Source organism: Harpia harpyja, chromosome 22, assembly GCF_026419915.1.
Source record: "Harpia harpyja isolate bHarHar1 chromosome 22, bHarHar1 primary haplotype, whole genome shotgun sequence".
Lineage (NCBI taxonomy): Eukaryota > Metazoa > Chordata > Aves > Accipitriformes > Accipitridae > Harpia > Harpia harpyja.
The window spans coordinates 4790759-4802890 of record NC_068961.1 but is presented as its reverse complement, the minus strand read 5'-3'; the positions used below and the strand labels follow the sequence as shown (position 1 = coordinate 4802890).

The 12132-nt window shown below is 39.3% G+C and overlaps 1 long non-coding RNA gene across 1 annotated transcript; it reads right to left on the bottom strand.

The window, feature by feature from the left end:
* Window positions 1-8018: 8018 nt before the first annotated feature.
* Window positions 8019-11779, bottom strand: LOC128135147 (uncharacterized). Its single transcript, XR_008232967.1, has 2 exons — window positions 11506-11779; window positions 8019-8287 (listed from the first exon to the last, which is right to left on the bottom strand). It is a non-coding gene; the product is annotated as an uncharacterized LOC128135147 (long non-coding RNA).
* Between the last annotated feature and the right edge of the window lie 353 nt (window positions 11780-12132).

The following is a 12132-nucleotide window of genomic DNA, read 5'->3' as shown; positions in this document are numbered from 1 at the left end:
AGTAAATTAAACCAGTGCCGAGTGCCTTTGAAAATCCCACTTAGGCTGGCATTTAATTTCTATCGGTGTTGATAGCAGCTGCTTGCATATTTATTTTTTATTGCAAAATTGTCCTTTGGTCTCTTTGCATACTGCTTTTTTTACCAGCAGTCAGAGCTCCCTACCCCATCTAATCCTGTTCCTCACCTTTTCTAACTTTCATAGCAATGGATTCTACTTATACAAGCTCAGCGCATTTTTCAGAGTTCATCTATATTTATTGTTACTGGATTTTTTTTATCTCTGTTAAAAAGAAATTTTGAAATATATTCAAAATTAAATTGGAAAACTTGTTGGGAAGTGTAGGCACACTCTCAGAATGGCATTTAAAAATGCAGTAACTTACAAAAATGTTTCTGTAAATTCTGGGAAAATGAAAAAATACAGGTTTTCCATGAATTTCACATTAACCATGTGATCCCCAGTTGTTGAATACATACCTAACACCCCTACAGGCAATTATTTTTCATACTGTAACTCTGTTGCCAGCAGTAGTGGACAACAAATTCAAAGTTCACTTTTTTTTCCTAGCTGGAGGAACTTCTTGCTTTAAGGCTCTGGAGTCCCAGAATAGCTCAAATTACTTGTATTTCTTTTGCTGTTCTCTGTTACTACTTTGAGTCAGCAAAACAGGAAATGTCAAGGGATTGTTGAGGTATGCTCCAGGTATAATAAATGGGTAGAAACAAATTCTCATCTGTTCTGTGTATTAAGAAATCTCTGCTGGATTCAGGATACACTGCTAAAACTGAAGGACATTTCAGGTATTCTCCAGATAAAACAGAGATTACGGTTCAGAGAGCAAACTAATTCAAGGGCAGACAGATGTGTTCTGAAAGTAAAATACACAGAGGAAAATCTTCCCTCAACTACCAGACTATGCATTAGGTTTGCAAAGAGCAGTTTTTTATGATGATCTAAATGCACAAGAGATCACCAGGCAAAGCAACTTTTCCAGGTGAATCTGTTCTTGGGGGTTACAGGGTACTGTAGACCTCTCAGAAAAGAGTTTAATTTGTAGTTTTGGCTCAGATTCCTTCATACAGTTATCTCAAAATTAACATGAAGTCTGTCTACCAGAGGCAAATAAAGCAGACTTACACTGGACTGAGATCATAATTTGGCTTGTGGTCTCCTATTTAGACAAGCCTTGAGGTTTGCTTTGAATAAGAACTGAGAAATTATGAAGGAGAACAAAAACATGATCAACAACAACAATAACCTTAATAAAAATTACTGTGTTTTCAGGAAATGGAGAAGTTTACAAGGACCACAGTCCTGGAGTTTAACTGATGAAGTTATGTATCTACATGTGAATAAGATTTTACAAAAGAATAAATAGTATCCACACTGCTCTATCAGTCATCTGGGCTATGGATCAGGTATCCATAGTCTGTACCTGATACCATTTCTTAAGCAGTTTTGTATTTGAGGAAATAGCAGTATCTCAGCTAGGCCAAAGGCAAATCTCTGAAGATCTGAACTTTTAGTGGTTATTAAAAATGCATAAAAACAAAAGTTTGTTTTAATGTTTTCATTTACAAGTAAACATTTACTTAACATTTGCTGATCGCTTCAAGTGCAGATGAAGATCCACCTTTGTTAAAAACCTTTGATTTCTGTTACATGAATTTGGTACTATTACCACTTTTGGTCTGGTCAGCAATCACTGCAAGAGATGTCTTCTCTTTTCCAGATGTTCTCTTGCAGCCATAAAATTGATCACCGATAGTTCTGAAGTTGCTATAGGCCAATTATCCTATTTCTTTTTTTCCCCTTCTGTTTAGGAGCCTCCAGAAACAGATGGCAACACTAAGGAACTGAGGACCAGGTAGCCAGTCCTGTGCTACAGAATAGCCGTTCTCTATTCCCTTGGCCATCCGATTAGGTCATCATCCTCAGTGCGCGAAGGTAAAGTGTCTACAGGTGAGTTAAGATGCTTCCCTGAGTTCACAGAAGACAGATTCAAGGACTTCCTCTGCCACTCATTGCCTGTAAAGGATTTTAGCTCAGCTTCCAGAACTCGTTAGGCATCTAGATTTCTTTCAGGGCATGTGTTAAAATAGAAGAACAGAATAGAAATTCCTTCCCAGAGGGACATTCAGACGCCAAAGCACAGGCTGTGAACGCTAATGCTACACTGGCACCTAACTCAGACCTATACGGAGATGCCTAAACTTGGTGAGAGGCAGGACTTCAGTATGTCCTGTTGGACAGCTTAAGCATCCCTGCACCTAACCATGTTGTCTGGGTGACTCTTACTCCCAGGCCCTTAGCCATTCATAAGTACTGTGAAACTTTGACATAAAATTTTGGCTTGTTATTTATATTGAGAGTCACCTGAGAGTCATCATGATTAAGCTCCTTTGAGAACTGAGTTGAAGCATCTCTAGGATGCATCTAAACTCTAGAGCAGATGCATGCCATATGATATGACCCAGAGTCCTGCCCTGCAAAGCATCCAGACCAGTGGATCTACTAGATTACTCCATGGCTGTCTCCCCAAGCAAGCACTCAGGGTTTTTCCAATTGGATACCTGGCTGCGGAAAGGGAGAATAATGTGCATTCAGGTCTCGTGGCAATATGCTTTGGGGAGGCATCTGAATGTGAAAACTGAGAAGCTGTTCTAGATATTTAGATATGCATCCTATCTCTAGTCTCTATTGCTGAAATGAAAAAAATAGCAACTTTCAGTATATGCAAACAGAAATTTATCATATTTGTGACATGAGGATAATTCCAATGAATACCGCAAGGAATTCAAGTGCTATGAGCTTGGCCTCTGTGACTTAGCCTCGAGTGCCATATCAAGCTTTAACAGCTTAAATGTGCAGTGGAGGGCCTCTTGTCCTGCTTTTTTCCCACCTGCCTGATCTAAGATAAAGCCTGGCAGAGCCTCACAGAGCCCTGGCAAAGGAAAGACCTATAAATCCAGATGTTTCTTTCAGATCTTATATCTAGTTAATTGGGAGTTACTCTAGCTGGTAAGTTAAATTTGTTTCTACTATCCATGTGTAGCATTCAGCACAGGAGTGGGAGAGACATCCTCACATTGGTGGGATTGTGTCTTTGTTCATTATATCTTTTGATTCAGATTTATTATCAAGATATTGTCCACTCGAGGGTCAGGAAGGTCTGCACCCCAGTTTAGGCCCATGGGATCCCACTTCTAGTGTCAGCTGTGGTGTGGCCGCAAGGGCCAAGTCAGTCTGTAAAGATATACCTAAACTGCACCACAGGTGCTTTCTACTGTGTATCCACAGTCCCAGATCATGCCATCTGGAGAACGTGCTGGAGCACGCACAAATGATTTTAAACACAGAAAGGGAGAACTGGGAAGCAGAGTGGGATGGTGAGCATGCTGGTCTCTCCCAGTATGCACACAAGATGCAGCTGGAGGATGCTCACGTACCTGAGCAGTTGGGATGTTTTTATGAGTGCCATAGTTCAGCTGTAGCCTAAATGTCTCAACATAGGAGGGTTTCTTGTCAAGGCCTTCAGTGTGATATTCTTGGTCCTTCTCCTGTGTGTTAAGTTATCTTATCTGAAGTAATAAAGGGCGGGAAAAACCTGCAGAGGGACATATGTGAGGCAATGAAGAACCACGCATCACTAGAAGTGGTCATTGCCTCAGTCTTGCCTTCGGTGGCCCTCTTTGTCTCCTATTTCTGTTCCTGTAGGAGGGAGTTGCTCTCTGCCATTGTCTCTGTCCTCCTGCATGAACATCTAGCACAGACATGTCTGCCCCTGCATGATAATACCATTGTGAATCTACCTGGAGTTCTCCAGCCTAAGTGTGGGATTAAGGGTTCCTAGCACAGGCATAGAGAAATACAACTGAAGTGATGCAATTCACTTACGTATGGCCATTTAGCCCAAAATGACAATTTTAAAAGTACTTATTCAAAAGGCTGTCACTTGAAGACATAATAGTTAAAAGTTCTCTTGCTTTTTTGAAAACATCTGTATTTTCAGCAGTTTTGTTCAAACAGCTCAGATCAATCAGATTGTCTTTACTCCATCTCAACAAAATGCCACAGGTTGATTACAACATTTCTTTAGGAAAGGAAGGGCAATCGTTCCCCAAAATATCTACCTTAATTAGATGGTTTCTGATCTGCAACGCTACGGCTTAGAGTTCAGTGGTTGCATAAACTCCCCAGTGAGAAATCTGAACAAGATTTAATTAGCCTGGTCCTGCTGTGTGATACTCCAAACACCCTGTTTACCCAATTAAGACAAAGGTTGCGTGATCCTACAGTTAGTGTCTCTATATACTAAGCCTTGCAACTTCAAACTGGAAATGTAAAACATCTCTCTTTGTAACTCTTAATTGTGCTATGTCTAAATAACACAAAGCAGATACAGAATAAGAGAGTAAGGAATTCTTTTCAAAACACCTCGTTAAAACATCTGCATAATGCAAAGGAGGCTCAGCTAGCAATAGGATTCAGGTCCATGGCATGTTCTGTCGCAATAAAATAAGACAAAGGGCATTTCAGATGAGAGTTTAGATCTCTAATAATATGCCCAAGAAGTGGATCTTCAAAATAAATACGCTCTACCACAATGAACATGAGAACTACTGTATGTGAAATGTACCTGAGATGCACATCGTACTAGGAGATGGAAAGGAAGAAAGGAACCACTTAGTGTTCATGTAACTCTTCTCTGCTTGTTCCAATAAAATGTTTTTGTCCTGAATTGAATAAGAACATAGAGAATATTCAAATAACATGATGCAGCTTTTGCAAAAACTTTCATTTTATTGATGGTGAAATAATTGTATCACTTATCCACAAGATAGTCTTGAAAATGTCTCTTTTACTCCAGAGATCTCCCCATCCAGAAGGGAGACTACAGAACATTGCACTGCTTCAACGAGCCCTGAAAACTGCAGACCTGCTCTTCTGACTCTGGTAGAGTCTACTGCAGTTTACTTTCCTTTTGCCAAGGGAGGGGTTTGGCTTCAGCCTCCATTTTGATATTATTATTCCAACTGTGAACTCCCAATACCCTCACAAAAATCTAATAGTAATTTTCTCTAATTGTTATTTCAAAGTATGAGATCTTTAAGGCCTATTTCAGTGTCTATGAGTAAAGTACAGTCTTCATTTTCTTACACTGCTCTGAAAATAAGTTGGAAGTGGAAAATTTGGGGAAAAAAAAGGAAAATTTGGGTCCTTTTGATTTTCCAATGAGAAATCAAATTTAAAAAATCACCAAAATGTAAAATTCCACTTTACATTGAAAAGCTATTTCCAAGCAGCTCTAATAGTAACATCACATCAGAAATCAACAATATTTGAGCTTTTCTTCAGATCACACAGAATCATGCTGCATCAACATTTTTGTGGAAAATCTCAAAGGAAAATCCTAGTCCTTTCAATAAAATCCAAGAGATTTTCTCCCTGCATATTTAAAAGGGAAATATGTAGGATGTTTGCAAAATAATATTACAACTAAAGAGTATTTCAATAACTGTATAGTTTACTTTTTACTTATTTACCCCTGAAGATTTCTATGATATTAATCTTCACTTTCCAAGAGTGTAGGTGTGCATTGTTAGTTGTGTTTCATCCTAGAAGTCACTCTTTTCCAGTGATGGGGAACGGGTAGGTTCATGTGTGTATGTGTATGTGGGTGTGAACCATAGAGTCATGCACTGCCTGGTCACACTAGTTGAAGTCATTTGTAGTAGGTGGCAAGACAGCTAAAACTTAGGTGTTGCCATGGCCATAAGCAACACACATGTATTGCTCTAGTCCCTCCTGCATTATGCAAGGAGGGTTTGATCATACCGATGTCTCTAGAATTACTCTCATACAAAGCCAGCAAAAGTCTGGTGGCATTGAAGAGGTTGGGAGAAACAGCTGAGGTGGGGAGGGGGCTCGTTGTCACCAGCATTTGTAGTCTGCAAAAATTGTTTGGCTGATATTTACAGTTTTGTGAGAGACACTTAAAACTGTCCCTACTAGGTGGGTGTAACACTAGTGATGTGTATAAGGATTGATGACTAACACTAGGAGGATGCAGTAATCCCTAATTTTCAGCAAGTCCTTGAAGTGAAGAAGAGCTAACCAGATTATAAAATCTTGTCCCTTCTAAGAATCCAAATGTAAGTACTTTTTAAAGATTTCATTATGCATTGCTTTCTGTAATTGCATATCTAGCACTTAATTGTCTAATAAATAAGGAAAAAATATATTAAAAAGATGATTGAAAGATAGCCATTAATGTTAAAGGTAAAGTGATCAGCAGATCTCAGATAGTAGGAGGCAAACCAAAATCACACTGGCAATAACTTTTACAACCTCAAGCAAAAACCTATCCAAAAAACTTGTAGGGACTGATAGCAACTACTCAGCCTTTTGGAGCTAAATTTGAGAAGTGCTGTTAAGCAACTGGTTTCCCTTTTAGACATCTAAGGCTGATATTTAGGCAAAGCTAGCAGTTAAAAACTTCAGGCTCAGCTGCTGTCTAAATCGCCTTGACACATATGGCTACATCCATACTAATAACTTTGAATGTGCCAGGGAAAGTTCCCAGGCACTGGAACTCAAATCTTCTGTTCTTTTACATGGTCAGAGTGGTCTTTGGTTTGTTTTGGTCTGGATCCACCATCGCCATCCCAAACATCTCCCTAGCTTAGTTCAGGACTTTGCACAAACCAGAGACTGTCTCCACATGACAGCATTGGTGTGGATACCCTCCTTGGAGGGTAAAAGAGCTTAATGGTATGGATTTGGGTATGGCTGCAGTGTCAATGGATGGTTCAGGGAACGTTTAACTTCCTTTTATAGACATGGCCTAGGTATATGGGAGGGAAAGTCCAACGGAAATATCCCATCGGTTTCTGCTTTGAGGCATGCATAAATTTGCACCCAGTTCCTGGCCATGATCAGAAACTGGTGGACTGACCTGGTGAAGAGAAGCATTCCCCAATCCTAGATCAAATATTTTCCCAGGAAGGGAAGAGACTTGAGTATTTGTGCCCTGTAATGCACATAGCTTGTTCCAAAGGTTCCAGCCATCTCAAAGAACTGATTTTTAGTTGAAGGGACATCGGGCCTCAGACTAGCTGGCTTATTATCACAGCACAAAGCATGGAAGTGAAAAATAAGACCTGAATATATGTTTTCAATTAAATTTCACTTCCAAACTCAAAATTGATATTAAAACCTTTTGATACTTGAAAATAATTTTTGCCCTGTTATTATCTTGGTATGTATAGTCAAGGCAAAGGAAAGACATCTTTCAGACAGCTCAGAGGATCCATGCACACAGAGCATTTCTTTTCTTTTAAAAAAGTGGTCTTTCGCCTGCATTTTCGGTTCTGAGACCACATTTAGTTACAAAAATAAATTGTCTTCCTTTCAAAAATGTTGAGTGCTCTTGAATCCTACTGCAGTCATGTTCCCACATATTAAAAATGCTAGGCTGGAAGAATTTCTAAGCACTGTTTAGTAGACAAAAGCCTAAAGGTTTTGTTTACAGACTCTTTCACAGAAGAATAATCAAACTCTGTAGAGAGCTGCTACTCCACTTACTTGCTAGCCTTATTTTGACAGCCTTTGCTAGTCTGCCCTACTTTGAAAAGGGTGGGTTGATGTGGAAGCCAAAAAAGTGAAATCATATTTACTGTCAAAAAAATACGTGTGTTTTAAGCTTTCATCTGCCACTAGCAAGTAATCAAAGATGGCAGTGGTAGCAGCCCTTGTAGTTAACCCAGTGCATGTTCATTAAACGGCAGGGGGTACCCAGAGTGTTTATTTCAGTAAAAACAATTAAGCATATATATATTTTTTTTTTCAGTGTTAATGATTCCCTGTTGACAGAGCTGAAAAGGGGGTGCTGCTTGAGTTTCCAAGAGTGATTATTAAAGAGAAATGACTGTCAGTCTTCTAATTTGGGTGAATGCCAAGCAGACCAAAGGTGACAAAATAGGGGGAAAAAGAAAAGAAAGAGTATTCAAGGCTCATTATCAACACGCTCTGTCTTTTTTATTTTTTTACATTGTCACAAATGAGCTTCACAGCTTTCCCTTCATTATCAAACCACCGGCCGTAATACAGTCCATTTTCCATTACATCACGATGTTGTTCCATGTATGCCTGAGATGATTTCTGCTTCCTAATTTCTTTCTTGGAATCATTCATCATTTTCTTTATAAAATATTACCTCTTGTACTGCTGTTTCTCAAGCTTGTCCCCCATCTGTGGAGGATTTTGCTTGCACTCCAGCGAGCTGTTTCAGAAAAAAAAAAGGGGGAATTTTCAGGCTCTCCAAGGCTGTAGAGAAAAAAAAAACTGTCATGGTGCCAGCACACCATATTCTCTGGAAACTGTGGTTGTTAGGACCCAGACTAGGAGTTGGGTGCACAAAAGATGAGAAGAAAGAGGCCATGCTCTTAGTGTTGTTTTATAAAGTAAAAATATGTGAATGAATAAATTCACGGCCCTACAAAGGTGTGGTGCACTTACAGGTTGGCTCATCCTGTTATTCAGAGTTAGTAAATGTTCATACGCTGAGTCTTTCATATTGCTGCAGACTAAGTTCTGCTGGCTCATCACGATTGTTATCTCTACTGGAAAGCAAGCAAACCTCTCATCTGTATGAGATTTGATGTGACATTCTGCGTTTTAGCCAATTCCAGCTGGCTGCTCCAAAAAGGCAGGCAATGTTTCATAGGTACCACAGCTATTTCTCTTTCTTCAATCCCCTGAAGCAGTAGCTGTGGGGCTGTACTTTAAGCTGTGAGGTAAGGAACCGTAAATTCATATTCTGTTATATATAGATTTTTTTACCACCTCTTTTGCCAGCTTTGTAGTAATCCAACTGCAGTAGATTATGTGACTAAATGACTCCTTCTCTCTCTCTCTCTCATCTCTTTTGACAGTCTCCCCTCTTTGATACATCCCTGACTGCATTGTATGTATTTCTCTGGACTTCATAATCTGATTTAGAGCCTAAATTACAACCCCCAGCCATACAAACACCATTCCTTTCTATCTTGTTCATTCATACCTTAAAAACAAGTTAAAGAAAGTTTGCATATGATCATTTTAGGCAGAAATGGGAAGACAATGCAGAATAAAAATCCTCTGCTAGCATGAATTTCAGCTGCAATCTGTTTATTTCTGTAGAATTATGGCTGAGGATCAGCTTCCTGGTAGATCATGTTCACTCAGCCTTTCAAGCAGATGTATAAGACATATATCTTCCATGATCACCCTATCATGGAGTGACTATACTATAACCTTCAGTAGAAGCCAAAATAGACTCAGAAATATACTCTCCATTGACTCCTGTCAGAAAGAAAAGGTTGTGTAAATTTGAAGACAAATGGACATAAGCAGCTAGCATGTGAAGGGACAATATCAAAACAGATTGTTTCTATAGTTTGGTTACATGCAGTCATCAGATAAAAACTAGAAGATTTAGGATTTGAAATGCATTACTGGCCTTTTTAATGGTGGATCAAAACTTCTGACTGGTGTGTAACATTGATGTGTCTATAACTTTAAAATGGTGGTTTATTTAATTTGTACAGTATAAAGTGTATTTTATGATGTAAAATGTTATAACCTCTACATTAAATTGCTTTCTTAGTTCATAGAAATTATTCCAGTTCTTGCCATTGACACACATTTTCTCTGTTGATGGTAGTGTTGGCAAATTAGTTCGAGGAGTATGTTTTGGTCATAGCAGTGTGAGTGAGATCATGTGGAAACAGGGACTGCCCTGTCCTTCAAAACACACGGTTTCATAAAATGGTTCTAGCTGGGAATTTAGCTGTTATCTGAGTCACCAAGAGCTCAAAAGGTTCAGTTTGACATTTTTTGGACCTGGAGGGATGTGCTCGGCTGTTATCCAGTCGTTCTCCACTGAGGATCATTGGAGCATTAAATAATTCTGCCTCACTTTGTCCTCCTGAAGAGCAAGCAGGCCCCTGCAAGGTTGCTGCAGCAATCGGTTCGGGCAGTGCAGATAGGTAGGCCAGGTGTCTGGGGATGTTTCTTCATCACCGTTTCCTGGCATTCCCCTCGTTACCTGGCGTACCTCCGCCTAAGCGAAAGCTGCGTCGCCATATGGTTTTGTTTTGCTGAAAGGAAATCCATCAAAACTACCCACCTTAAGATAATTTCCTCACCGCTAGTCATCACCTCAAGGCTGACACAACAGAGATGTAGAAAGCTGTCACCCTGTTGGTGAAAACAGCCTCATTGTGTGCAAATCCCCAGCTGCGTTGCAATTGAGCCATAAAAAGGTGAGGGTTGTTCTGTGACTTGGCTGAGAAAAGAACCTGCTACTGCCTGGAACCACATTAATAAGGTTTTTAGTGTCCTAATACGGTTATAATTCATTCCAGCATTTTCAGTCTGGAAACTGGAATCTGGGTTTTTACAAATTATTGATTCTTTGAATGCTTGCATTGTAGAATAAAGCTCCACACACGTACACATTGGGCCAAATCCCAGTGCCACACTGATGTAAATTCATAGTAAATTTATTCATGTCAGGAATGACTTCAGAGTTTAGCAGCTTCATTATAGCTTCTGGATTCTGTAATGATATTTTGATTTTAAAAAATTATTTCTGATGTGACAAGGTCAGAAATATATGGTTAGAGTAAAAATAGCATATAACTGATTTAAATAAAATGTAAAACCTGTTTTATTAAACTTTGAAATATAGTGGGTACAATAGAAGCTAAGTTACTCCCATTTAAAAACCAAAACCAAACAAAACTGACCCTCACTTTTAATTTTTAATTTAACATTCTGCATGCAGCGAAAAACGGTAATGGTACTTACTTCAAAGTGTTTCCTTGCAAAACAGTAGCTACATATTAACAGATTCCATCCCTTTATATTTTATCTGCGGTGCTGCCTTTTTAATATAGTTTACAAATGCACTAACTAAATTTAGTGTGTAATGCACTAGTAAAAAATAATTATTAACAAAGAATGGCCTTTAGCTAAAGCTGGAATTCTTTGCACTGGTGAAACAAGATATATTAAATGCTGTAAATGAGGCAGGCTAACTTTTTATTATCATTATTTACTTAGGGCTTGGAATAAAATTCTGTATACCCTGAAGACAATGGGAGGTTTGCTCTTCTTTTTGGTAATGCTGATATTGGATATTTGATTTCCAGTTTAGGATATGGGCCGTTATTTGTATATAATGATTCAGCCTGTTGCTTAATGAATAAAATTTTGTCTTCTGTGCTTTACACTTTGTGAGCTGCCCTGCTCTGCTATCTAGAGCAGTTTCAGATGACACAGCTTTGGGCTAGTCTGCATTATGGTGAAATATTAGCATACTTTGGCCATTCATATATTCTTCCCTAGGCACCTGCTGTAGGCTGCTGTCACTGGACACAGTGAAATTTCCATCTGATCTGGTCTGCCCATTCCCATCTTTGCACGCACCCTCTGCTTTTAAACAAGAGAGAGTACCTGGCAATCCACCTTAGAGCGAGCACTGCAACGCCTCTGCAGGGAGGTAGTGCCCTTCTGGGATGCTCATTCCTTGTGCTCACGAGGGGTGGGTTGTTCACCCTACACAATGGGCTTGGGCTCCAATTGTAATGTACATCTATGCTTTTGTAGGGAAGCACTCTTTATTTAGTCCGAGTTTTCCGTAGAACTTGTTCACAAGTTGTCAGACTATGCACAGTCCAAAATGGTAATAAAGGGAGTCTCTGTTACCAAGAAATGGAGAAGATTTTGAATTTTTGCAGTTTTTCACATCCTCCTCAGAGGGTCGTAATTGAGAGAGAGGCATTTGCAGTGATATAACCACATTAATAAATTATTGTTGTGGTAAGCAATCTTTCAGAACGATAGTTCACACTGACTGTGCGATTTTTAGCATTCTGGCTCTATTCTCTATTTTTTATGGAAAGTAATGTTTTCTCACATTGCACAGGCCCTGCAGTGAGGCTTGACTTTAAGGAGATCATTTCTTAGCTCCCAGCTAGGCCATGAGATTTGGTTATTAGAAAGAGAGCTATCTCTAGATACTGCTCTTCTGGTCTAAGATACAACTTTGCACCAGTTCTTAAAGCACCTCAGTTGCCCTAC